At 25.9% G+C, this 13,112-nt stretch overlaps 1 protein-coding gene across 1 annotated transcript in view; it reads left to right on the top strand.

Moving 5' to 3' along the window:
• NK7.1 (homeobox protein NK7.1) overlaps positions 1-13,112 on the top strand; it is a 334,376-nt gene that overhangs the window by 11,306 nt on the left and 309,958 nt on the right. The window contains exon 2 of the mRNA XM_075292004.1: positions 9,267-10,487. The gene's annotated coding sequence lies outside the window, so the exon portion shown is untranslated. The remainder of the gene's footprint in view (positions 1-9,266; positions 10,488-13,112) is intronic.

Here is a 13,112-nt window from a genome sequence, read left to right as displayed (position 1 = left end):
TCCTAAACTTCTAATACATATATATCGAGCTATAAATCATAAACAAACTTTTGCGAAGTTTCCTTAAAATTGCTTCAGATTCAAATGTTTCCCATATTTTTTTACTAACATTGTGTTCCACCCTAGTGCATTAGCCGACTTAAATTTTGAGTCTATAGATTTTGTAGAAGTCTATCAAATTCTTCCAGATCGAGTGATATTTAAATGTATGTATTTGGGACAATCCTTTATATATAGCCCCCAACACATTTGACGGATGTGATATGGTATCGAAAATTTAGATCTACAAAGTGGTGCAGGGTATAATATAGTCGGCCCCGCCCGACTTTAGACTTTCCTTACTGGTTTTAATTTTATGAATGCTAGATTTAATGCCAGATAGGTCGCAAGAAAATTTCCTTATTTTAAAGAACCCGCATCTTTGGCTCGGAATCAATACCAAAATCCTTAAAGGAAGGTCAAAATCTTTGGATCCAAGTACACCTTTTTTTTGAGTGTATGTGGCACCGTCTTGTTGAAACCACATAACATGCAAATCAAGCTCTTGTATTTTGGGCAAAAAGAAGGTGGATATCATCTCATTGTAGTCGATGATATCCATTCCCAGTTAAATTACAATTCGCATCATCTTTGAAGAAGTACGAACCAATGTTGCCTCACGCCCATAAACAACACCAAATTGTGACTTTTCTGGATGCATTGGTAGATTTTGCTATGCTTTTGGCTGAATTGACAATTCTCGTCGTCGCTGAACACAATTTGAGCGCGATGAACTTTCTTAAGAGATCACGCATGTTGATAATAAAATTTGCAAGAGTTCTTCGTTTGTAAGACGATTCATGGTTAAATTATATAGAAAACTGAAGTTCTTGGATAGTGAAGCAAAACACGAAACGTGATTCAGCTGTTTAACTAAAAAGTGTTACCAAAAAGATAATAGTTAAAAAAATCACCCTTTTTATATGATCCTTGTCACAAGAACATACAAACCAACTGTAACCGATAAAAGTATATATACTCCTCCATCGGTATATGTAGTAAAATGTTCCATTGATTTTAAAGCTTCGAGCGTTTCGACTGTCGAAAACTGAAAACAGATTATTCCTGACCCTATCTAGTTCTCGTATAACTATATGAGTTTCCGTACTAGGATTTTCCTATAAATACCACCAAATAGGACCAGTTTTCGGACTGCTTATAGAAGAAACCTCCAATTTAAAAACACCCCTTTTATACCAAACAAGCAGAAGTGTTTCTTTCATTCTAACTATTAAATCTCTAGCTTCTGTCTTCGAAAGATTGTGTCTTCAAAAATTATTAGACATAATTCAATATTATTTCAACAAAAACCTCTATTGTCTACTGATAGCTGACCTAAAAAACTCTAGCTGGCTTCTTTAGCAAAAGATGATTTTTTGATGATCTTTTGTTTCAAAAGTTGTTTGTTTTATGTTTCATTTTTGTGACTGCCAAATATGACAATCTCGTTTTTATGATTGTTTAACAAAAAAAAAAATGTATCCAACTTAAATGATCATTATTTATGAGTTGTATTGCCTTGTGAGCAGATAATCCGTTTTTTGAAAAGCAAACAAATTTTTGACAAGTTAAAAATTATGTTAAATGCCATTTCAATTCTTGTTTGTGTTTTCAATAGCGGGTGTTGTTGTTTTGTTTTTAATATTTTGTCTCAAATTGTGAAATATTGAAAAATTAAAAAAAAAAACACAAACAAAAAACAATCATTAAAAAGTATATGTTCATTGGAAATTATTAAATTATAAAACAAAATCGTAATAGCGAAACACGTGTAAGGCAAAATGTTTTAAAATGTTTCATAAATTAATTTGAATTTTTTGAGTAATATAGTCTTAAACGAAAATTTTATTGATACAATTTTTTTAATATGTATTTAAATTAATATGTTTGTGGTGTTCTATTCTTATAAATTAATTTTGTAATTCTATTTGTAACGTACATCAATAGCGGCCTGAGATCACCGTTGCCACAGTTTGTAAAATTCCACCAAAAATGGTAGATTTTTTTATTGGTAGAATTTCAAAAATTTTCTATAGAAAAAAATTTGAAAAAATGTTTTATGGAAATAAAGTTTGGACATAATTTTCTATAGAAATAAAGTTTGGACATAATTTTCTATAGAAATAAAATTTGGAAAAATTTTCAATAGAAATAAAATTTTGACAAAATTTTCTATAGAAATAAAATTTTGACAAAATTTTCTATAGAAATAAAATTATGACAATTTTTTTTATAAAAATAAAACTGTCACAAAATTTTGTATAGAAATAAATTTTTCCAAATTTTGTATAGAAATAAAATTTTGACAACATTTTCTATAGAAATACAATTTTGACAAAATTTTCTATAGAAGTAACATTTTTGACAAAATTTTCTATAGAAATAAAATTTTGCAAAAATTTTCTATAGAAATAAAAACTCTGACAAAATTTTCTATAGAAATGAAATTGTTACAAAATTTTGTATAGAAATAAAATTTTGCCAAAATTTTCTATAGAAATAAAATAATAGAAGTAACATTTTTGACAAAATTTTCTATAGAAATAAAATTTTGCAAAAATTTTCTATAGAAATAAAAATTTTGACACAATTTTCTATAGAAACGAAATTGTTGTAAAATTTTGGATAGAAATAAAATTTGGCAAAATTTTCTATATAAATAATATTTCGACAACATTTTCTATAGATATAAAATTTTGCCGAAATTTTCTATAGAAATGAAATTGCTACAAAATTTTGTGTAGGAATAAAATTTTGCCAAAATTTTCTATAGAAAAAAAATTTTGCAAAAATGTTCTATAGAAATACAAATTTTGACAAAATTTTCTATAGAAATAAAATTTTGACAAAATTTTGAAATAAAATTTGGCAAAATTTTCAATAGAAATACAATTTTGAAAAAGCTTTCTGTAGAAATAAAGTTTGGACAAAATTTTCTATAGAAATAAAATTTTCAAACATTTTCTATAGAAATAAAAATTTTGACAAAATTTTCTATAGAAATACTATTTTGACAAAATTTTCAATAGAAATAAAATTTTGCCAAATTTTCTACAGAAATAAAATTTTGACAAAATTTTCTATAGAAATAAAATTTTGACAAAATTTTCTATAGAAGTAAAATTTTGACAAAATTTTCTATAGAAATAAAATTTTGACAAAACTTTCTATAGAAATAAAGTTTGGACATAATTTTCTATAGAAATACAATTTTGACAAAATTTTCTATAGAAATAAAATTTTGCCAAAATTTTCTATAGAAATAAAAATTTTGACTAAATTTTCTATAGAAATGAAATTGTTACAAAATTTTGTATAGAAATAAAATTTGGCAAAATTTTCTATATAAATAATATTTTGACAAAATTTTCTATAGAAATAAAATTTTGCCAAAATTTTCTATAGAAATAAAATTTTGCAAAAATTTTCTATAGAAATAAAATTTTGACAAAATTTTCTATAGAAATAAAAATTTTGACAAAATTTTCTATAGAAATAAAATTTGGCAAAATTTTCTATTGAAATACAATTTTGAAAAACCTTTCTATATAAATAAAGTTTGGACATAATTTTCTATAGAAATAAAATTTTGCAAACATTTTCTATAGAAAAAAATTTTTTTTTGACAAAATTTTCAATAAAAATAAAATTTTGACAAAATTTTCTATAGAAATAAAATTTGGGAACATTTTCTTTAGAAATAAAATTTTGCAAAAATTTTGACAAAATTTTCTATAGAAATTAAATTTTTATAGAAATAAAATTTTGATCAAATGTTCTACCGAAATATAATTTTGACAAAATTTTCTATTGAAATAAAATTTTGACAAAATGTTCTATAGAAATAAAAGTTTGACAAAATTTTGTCAAATTAAATTGTGACAAAATTTACTATAGGAATAAAATTTTGATAAAATTTTCTATAGAACTAAAATTTTGACAAAATTTTCTATAGAAATAAAAGTTAGAAAAAAAAAATTCTATAAAAATAAAATTTTGCAAAAATATAGACTGCAAGATGGTTGGATGTACAGCTGTTTCGGAATTACCACATTCCTCATCAGCATCCTCTACTTGCAGCAAAACTATGTATGCTTGTCAAATTTATTTGGGCAAAGCCCTATAGACTGCAAGATGGTTGGATGTACAGCTGTTTCGGAATTACCACATTCCTCATCAGCATCCTCTACTTGCAGCAAAACTATCAACCAATTATCAGAATAAATTCGGGTAATTCACTCAACCCAAAGTGAACTACACTTGAACCTCCCGAAAAAGGGTTTGATAGTCGGCTATTGCAAATTTGTTTAGGCAATAGCCGACTATCAAACCCTTTTTCGGGAGGTTCAAGTGTAGTTCACTTTGGGTTGAGTGAATTACCCGAATTTATTCTGATAATTGGTTGATAGTTTTGCTGCAAGTAGAGGATGCTGATGAGGAATGTGGTAATTCCGAAACAGCTGTACATCCAACCATCTTGCAGTCTATAGGGCTTTGCCCAAATAAATTTGACAAGCATACTTTTCCTCTGTCGGTTAAGCTACACTTGTAGTTTAGTCAATGCATGGCTTTAAGCTGAGATCAAAAAAGAAGAACAACAATAACGAAATAAAATTTTGCAAAAATTTTCTATAGAAACAAAATTTTGCAAAAATTGTCTATAGAAATAAAACTTTGACAAAATTTTCTATAGAAAAAAACTTTGACAACATTTTTTATAGAAATAAAATTTTGACAAAGTTTTCTATAGAAATTAAATTTTGACAAAATTTTCTATAGAAATAACATTTTGACAAAAATATGAAAAATTTTTCTGTAGAAATAAAGTTATGACAAAAATTTTTATAGAAGTAAAATTTTGACAAAAATATGAAAAATTTATCTATAGAAATAAAATTTTGATAAAATTTTCTATAGATATAAAATGTTGACAATATTTTCTATAGAAATACAATTTTGACAAAATATTCTATGTAATCTATGTTTTGATGTTTTTGCTGTTCGATTTTTTGGTTTAATACCTTATGTTCTCGTTTTTATATTCAAGCTCGAGGTCAAAGTTTAATTTTATTTTCATTTTTAGTTTTTAAGTTATATAAAGATAAAAAAAACATGCGCTAAAAATTTTTCTATAGAAATAAAATTTTGCCAAAATTTTCTATAGAATTAAAATTTTGACAAAATTTTCTAAAGAAATAAAATTTTGCAAAATTTTTTATATATTCAGTATCTTTCCAAATTTCTAAATCTAAATCGTTAAAACATTTAAAATTTGAAATATTTACCATTCAAGGGTTATTTATAATCCCCCATGTTGTGATATTCGAAATTGCTAATTTGGAATTTGGATTTAAGTCTCAGTGTATCTTGAATTTTCTGTTATTACAAAAATAACTTCTTGCGATTTGCGATTCCGAATATCCGAACATGGGGGAATATATAATATTGCAAATACTGAAATAAACTTCTAAAATGAAATAATAAAACAGTTCTTTTGAAAAAAAAAACATGATTTTCATAATAACCATAAAGATATGATAAAAATCTTCAAAATAGGATATTTTTAAATGGGTAGATTGTTATAAAATTTTCTTTAAATTATGGTTGATTATTTTTGGCACCAGTGGAAACTGTGTTTGAGATACCTAACCCAACCTAATTCCGAAAGCATAAAAGACGTGTAGCTATTTTCAATTTGCTATGTTGTACTTCTATATCTCCATAAAAATTCTCCTTTTTGTCGTAAGCCATTCTTTTTTATTCTTCACATAATATTTTTGCTCTTGTTCACAGTTCGATATCCCATTAGCAATGAGCAAAAAAGAAAGAAAAAATTAATAAAAATACCCAACAAAAACATAACAACACCAGGCAAGCAAAAAGAAAAAAAAAAAACAAGCAACACAGAAGAAAACGAAACAATTTACTGACATTTATGAACTCTAAATACTTAATTGCTTTTTAAAGCGATAAAGCGTGAGAAATTTGTTAATTTGTTTATTGTTAAACCCATCCCTGGCCCCCTACGGCTTAACTTCAACGAAAAAAAAAATCAACATCATATCTCCATGAAAAGAAAAAAGTTTTAAATTCTTAAATCTTTCAATTTCAATGAATAATATCAAAAAGGAAACAATCAACTCATTATCGACATTATAGAGTAGAGTAGGTAGAGTTCATATGCAAAGCGATTGAGATGGTAGAGATGAACGAACGCCATTAAATACGTAATATTTTTCGGAATATATTTGTACTTATAATATATATGGGATAAAAACATGTTTGTGAAATTAGATTATATTCATATGTAAGCTTTGCTATGAATTAATACACAAATAATAATATTGATATTAATGAGGAGATATAAAACCAAAAACGATGAAGCAGATGTAGGATAGTATTACTATACAAAATATAATAATCATAATAAAAGATATAAAATTATTAAAAACCATTTTTGAAAATACTAATATTTGAAATTTACAAATTTCCTTTGGTGTGAAAAAAAAAGAAATATATGCTTTAAATTAGCTGTGGTATTGTGAAAAAGATAAAGAAGCTTAAAATAACGGCATAGAGCGTTTTGATTCAAAGTTTTTTTTTATATTAAATTAATAATTGTTTATTATTATTTCGAGTTTTAAGAGACCTGTTTCTGTTTGTGAATAGCCTTGTTAATATATCATAAAAAGAAAAAGATTTAAAGCTGGATATGTTCCTAAAATGACGGTATGAAAATGAACCCAAGTAAATGAGCCACAAAACCCCCAACGAAACAGGAACCAAAATATTGGGCTACACTTCATAATGAATATTGAATCTATGGAAATGAGACCCAACCAAATAAAGACGATCGAAAGTTCGGCCAGGCCGTATCTTATGTGCCCTCCACCAAAGATTGCGTACAAAGTTCTATTAAAGACTGTCATCTACAGTCGAATTACTTGGGTTGTGGTAACAGTTACCGATGTCAAGGTATATTACACCAGCCTGAAGTTGTCTTATAAAACTGGAAGAATAAATTCATATGTTACAGTATTTAGTTCTTGATCGTTTTATATAGAGGAGTCTATAAATAATTATGAACCGATATAAACCAATTTTCGTATGGAATACCCAGAGAAGGAATATGCTGCTCCCCGTCCAAAAATAACATTTTGCTCTTGAAACATGTTTGGGGTTATCATATCCCTTCTCTGGGTGTAGGGGCCATATACTTATATCACGTACCAAATGTGAATCGGATCGAATGAAATTTGTCAAATCTGGAGATCGGTTTATATGGGATAAATATAAGTATAGACGGATATGGACAATTTTTGTATGGTAGTAAAAGGGCGTGTATTTTACTGGTAGAAAAAACTTCGTTATATTAACGAAATGTGTCATTAAAATTGAGCCAATGAAGCAAATTCGTTGATAAAACGAAATTTTACGTTATTATAACGAACTTTCTGTTAATCAACGACGTTTTGTTATATTAATGAATAATTTTCGTTAGCTCAATTTTAATGGAATTTTCTTTGTGTGTAATAACATCACGTACCGATTTTCAAAAGAATGGGGTGACATTTACTCCTCCAAGAGTTTCCGGGAGCAACCGTGGTGCAATGGCTAGCATATCCTCCTTGTGGTTTCAAATCCAGTTTCGACAAAACACCAAAAAGTGGTGGATTATCCCACATCAGTAATGCTGGTGACCAGCGTTGCCACCATGAATTTCTATTTTGGACCAACATTTGTCCAAAATTGGACCAAAACTCGTACCAGCGGACCATTTTTCCAAATTAAATTAATATAATTTAATAGTTTAAATTTTTCCAAAATTTTACTTCGATAGCAAAATTTTATTTCTATTAAAATTTTTATTTCTATTTATTTCTATAGAAAATTTTGTCAAATTGTATTTCTATAGAAAATTTTGTCAACATTTTATTTCTATAGAAAATTTTGTCAAAATTTTATTTCTTTAGGAAATTTTGTCAAAATTTTATTTCGTTAGGAAATTTTGTCAAAATTTTATTTCTATAAACGATTTAGTCAAAATTTTATTTTTATAGAAAAATGTATACAAAATTGTATTTCTATAGAAAATGTTGTCAAAATTTAATTTCTTTGAGAAATTTTGTCAAAATTTAATTTCTTAGAGAAATTTTGCCAAAATTGTATTTCTATAGAAATTTAGCCAAAATTTTATTTCTATAGAAATTTTTTGTCAAATTTTTATTTTTATATATTATTTCTATATAACATTCATGCAAAATTTTGTATCTACACTGAAAAAAATATTGTCGTGAGGCCAAAGATATCATGTCCACAAAATACGAATGCAAATTTTGCTTGGAGTAGAAGACGCATTTCTGTAATATAAAGTTTTTTTCCTTGTCCAAAAGTCGATAAACTTTTCAATGAAGTCCTGTTGTCTTTATAATTAATTGATTTGACTTAAAAATGGGTATCATAACATGAAAGAAAAAAATTTTGGGCTAAGGTCAACTTGACTTTAATAATTCAGAAAAATTCTTTAAAATTAATGAAATTGTCTTTTGTTGCCTTTTTGCATCTTGACCACAAAGCAAAAAATCGTTCAAAAATAGGACATATTTTTTAACACATTATTTTAAAGACGTTTTTTACTTGAAACATAGCATATATTCCTCTGGAAGTCGAGTCTGAATTTGGAAAGTAAAATTGCCGTTAACTCGTTTTTAAAGGACTTTGATGGCATATGAAGAAGATTAATTAAAATTTTCTTCCTAGAATCAAGTACACAAATCCCAAATTTAAAAGAGAATTATGTCTTAAAAGTATCCTTACTTGTATTCTCCGTTTCTTTGGCTCGGAATCATTACCAAAATTGTTAAAGTAAAGACAAAATCTTTGGAACCGGACATGCTGGTTTTTTAGTGCACTTTCAATTAAATTTTTAAATGTACCAATTGCTTTGGACCGAAAAACTCAATAGTTTTTTAATTGAGGCAATCAATTATTCATTGTGTTATTGTTTATTATAATTATAAATTTCTTGTAATATTGTTTATTTCTAATTATTTGTTTTTAAATGAAATACATTTCTTGTAATTTTAAATGAGTTAGTACTATCTTTAATTATAGGTGATTTTTTTCAAAAATCTTAATAAATTATTATTATTTTATTTTTAAGCAATAATAATTATTTTTCACCGGCTAATAAATACTTTTTATTTCACTTTATTTTTTTTTTTCAGAGTATTTTTGCAGTTGTGATTTGTTCAAAAAGATTATACATTAGCTTACCTCATTAATGAATGGAAGCGAATAAAATCACTGAAAATACACAATAAAATTAAAGAATTAAAATCAAACTATGAAATCAAATGTCACAGTGTATAAATGAAATAAGAATTTGAAAAATAAATAAATAAAACACTATAGAAAAAAATAACAAAACCTTATAATAATAAACGAAAAATTCAAATACTATAACAACAACTAAACAAAGAGGGTCCTGCTAAAAGGAAAACGGATACCAAAGCTATAATCAATATAAAACGCAAAAGAGAAAATAATCGATGGCAGCCTAGCAACCCATTATCATCACTCTCTTCAACAATACCAACAACATTTCTGAGTGAGTGTGTGTGTGTTAAGAAACTCCAACTGGGCCTATGATGATGACACAGAAAACAATTTAATTAACTGGAGTGGATTAATTTGCACCTTGTTAGACTAATTAAGGATTATATAGCCCAAGTGCAGCACAAAAAGAGGCAAACTGAAGCAATATCTAGGAAATGAAAAACATACTCGAATACCATTTCCGGGCAACCCATGAAATCATAGACCAAAGCTAACACCGCCTATTTATGCAAACAGGGTATTTGGCCTTGTGAAAGTGTAGATGTGCAAAAACAACAAACCCATACACACAATAAATACACCCACACGCATACTCTCATGTGACAAATAAGAAGAAGATAATTTGAGTAAACAAATTTAAGGAAGTATCATTGTAAAAATCCTGAAAATTGTCATTTGAGGGATTTCAACATTGATATCTCTAAGAAGAGCAAAACAGACCCTTGCTAGGCAAATAATAACCATCACCACAAAAACATTCATTATTTAACAAAAACAAAAACATTTTCAACAATTTTCCAAGAATATACCCATGTATGTGTGTGTGTACATTTATGGATTTTATATGCTGCTACATACATTTGTCGTTGCTATGGTTTGCTTTTGTTCCGGAAAACTTTTGTTTGTGATCCACAAATTGATGATAATAATTTCTAAGTAAACACGTGACCTTTTTTTTTGGCTCATTGGAGATTGGAGGCTTCCTTAAGCAATGTACATATTTGACAAAGACACAAATAAAGGCAGCCAATTTATGTGAGATTATCTACAATATTAACCCAGATATATTTCAAAATAAAAATAGAGAAGAACTGGAGATTAATTTAAAGGTAAGTTTTGATTAATTATTGATCACATGGCTCATATATGAATGTTTTCTTAAACGAAGTTATTGCATAAGATTTTTATGGAAAATATTTAAAATAAAATATTTCGATTATAAAATTTACAAAATTGTTCTTTTAAAAATCACTTAAATATCGTTTAAACAAAAAATAGTTATTTTTAATCACGAAATTAATTGATCCAATTGCTTCAATTAATTAGACAAGGGAACAAAATTTAACTGTTTTGTGTTGATTAGAAATTTATAGCCAATTTTTACTAGTATGAGGGAGCCACCGTGGTGCAATGGTTAGCATGCCCGCCTTGCATACACAAGGTCGTGGGTTCGATTCCTGCTTCGACCGAACACCAAAAAGTTTTTCACCGGTGGATTATCCGACCTCAGTAATGCTGGTGACATTTCTGAGGGTTTCAAAGCTTCTCTAAGTGGTTTCACTGGAATGTGGAACGCCGTTCGGACTCGGCTATAAAAAGGAGGTCCCTTGTCATTGAGCTTAACATGGAATCGGGCGGCACTCATTGATAAGAGCGAAGTTCACCAATGTGGTATCACAATGGACTGAATAGTCTAAGTGAGCCTGATACATCGGGCTGCCACCTAACCTAACCTAACCTACTAGTATGAGGTCGCTGAAACCAAATCTGCACTTGGTTTTTTTCTATCAACTCGAATTTTCGAGATATACCGTTATGTTCAAAATTAAGGCCCTTCCGCTACATATTTTGGAACAACTTGAAAACGGTTCACCATATAAAATTAAAAAAAAAATCGAAACTCCCAAACAATATTCTCTTTAAGCCGTGCTTACATTGTTTTTTAATTTTTCAAGTAGTTCTCGAGATATCGTTCAAGTTTTGAAAAAAAAAAATATTTTTTCCAAAAAAAATAAATTTTTTAATAATTTCAAAAAATTATATATTTTTTGATTATTTCATATAATACGTTATATTTCCAATGTGCAATTATTTTTTTGTCCCACAACATGTATAAATTTTTAAATATTTAATGGATCAATATGCCTCCTTAAAAACTCACACGGTTTCATTGGTTTAACTGCTTTTGTTTCGATAGAAAATTCTGTCTTTATTTTAGTTCTATAGAAAATTTTAGCAAAATTTTATTTTTATAGAAAATTTTGTCAAAATTTTATTTCTATAGAAAATTTTGTTAAAATGTTATTTCTATAGAGAATTTTGTTAAAATTTTATTTCTATAGAAAATTTTGTTAAAATTTTATTTCTATAGAAAATTTTGTCAAAATTTTATTTTTATAGAAAATTTTGTCAAAATTTTTTTTCTATAGAAAATTTTGTCAAAATTTTATTTCTATATAAAATTTTGTCAACATTTTATTTCTATATAAAATTTTGTGAACATTTTATTTGTATAGAAAATTTTGTCAAAATTTTATTTTTATAGAAAATTTGTCACAATTTTATAGAAAATTTTGTCAAAATTTTATTTCTATAGAAAATTTTGATAAAATTTTATTTTTATAGAAAATGTTGTCAACATTTTATTTCTATTCAAAATTTCATTTTTATGGAAAATTTTAGCAAACTTTTATTTCTAAAGAAAATTTTGGCACAATTTTATTTCTATAGAAAATTTTTTCACAATTTTATTTCTTAGATAATTTTGTCACAATTTTATTTCTATAGAATCTTGTTGTCAAAATTTTATTTTAAAGAAAATTGTATTTCTATAGAAAATTTGGTCACAATTTTATTTCTTTAGAAAATTTTGTCAAAATTTTATTTCTCAAACATTTATTTCTATAGAAATTTTTTTCAAAATTTTATTTCTGTAGAAAATTTTGTCACAATATTATTTCTATAGATAATTTTGTTATAATTTTGTTTCTATAGAAAATTTTGTCCAAATTTTATTTCTATAGAAAATTTTGTCAAAATTTTATTTCTATAGAAAATTTTGTCAAAATTTCTATAGAAAATTTTAGCCAACTTTTATTTCTATAGAAAATTTTGTCACAATTTTATTTCTATAGAAAATTTTGTCACAATTTTATTTCTATAGATAATTTTGTCACAATTTTATTTCTAAAGATTTTTTTTTGTCAAAATTTTATTTTTAAAGAAAATTTTATTTCTATAGTAAATTTTGTCAAAATTTTATTTCTATAGAAAATTTGGTCAAAATTTTAATTCTATAGAAAATTTTGTCAAAATTTTATTTCTATAGAAAATGTTGTCAAAATTTATTTCTATAGAGAATTTTGTCAAAATTTTATTTCTCTAGAAAATTATGTACAAATTTTTATTTCTATTGAAAGTTTTTTCAAAATTTTATTTCTCTAGAAAATTATGTACAAGATCTTATTTCTATGTATAAAAATTTATTTTTATAGAAAATTTTGTCTACATTTTATTTTTATAGAAAATTTTGTCAAAATTTTATTTCTATAGAAAATTTTGACGAAATTTTATTTCTATAGAAAATGTTTCACAATTTTATAGAAAATTTTGTCAAAATTTTATTTTTATAGGAAATTTCATTTATATAGAAAATTTTTGCAATATTTTATTTCTATAGAAAATTGTATCAAAATTTTATTTCTATGGAAAATGTTAGCAAACTTTTATTTCTA

Source organism: Haematobia irritans, chromosome 1 (genome assembly GCF_050003625.1).
Source record: "Haematobia irritans isolate KBUSLIRL chromosome 1, ASM5000362v1, whole genome shotgun sequence".
In the NCBI taxonomy this organism is placed as follows: Eukaryota; Metazoa; Arthropoda; class Insecta; order Diptera; family Muscidae; genus Haematobia; species Haematobia irritans.
Note: the sequence above shows the minus strand (reverse complement) of the source record. Positions and strands in the feature narration are given on the sequence as shown.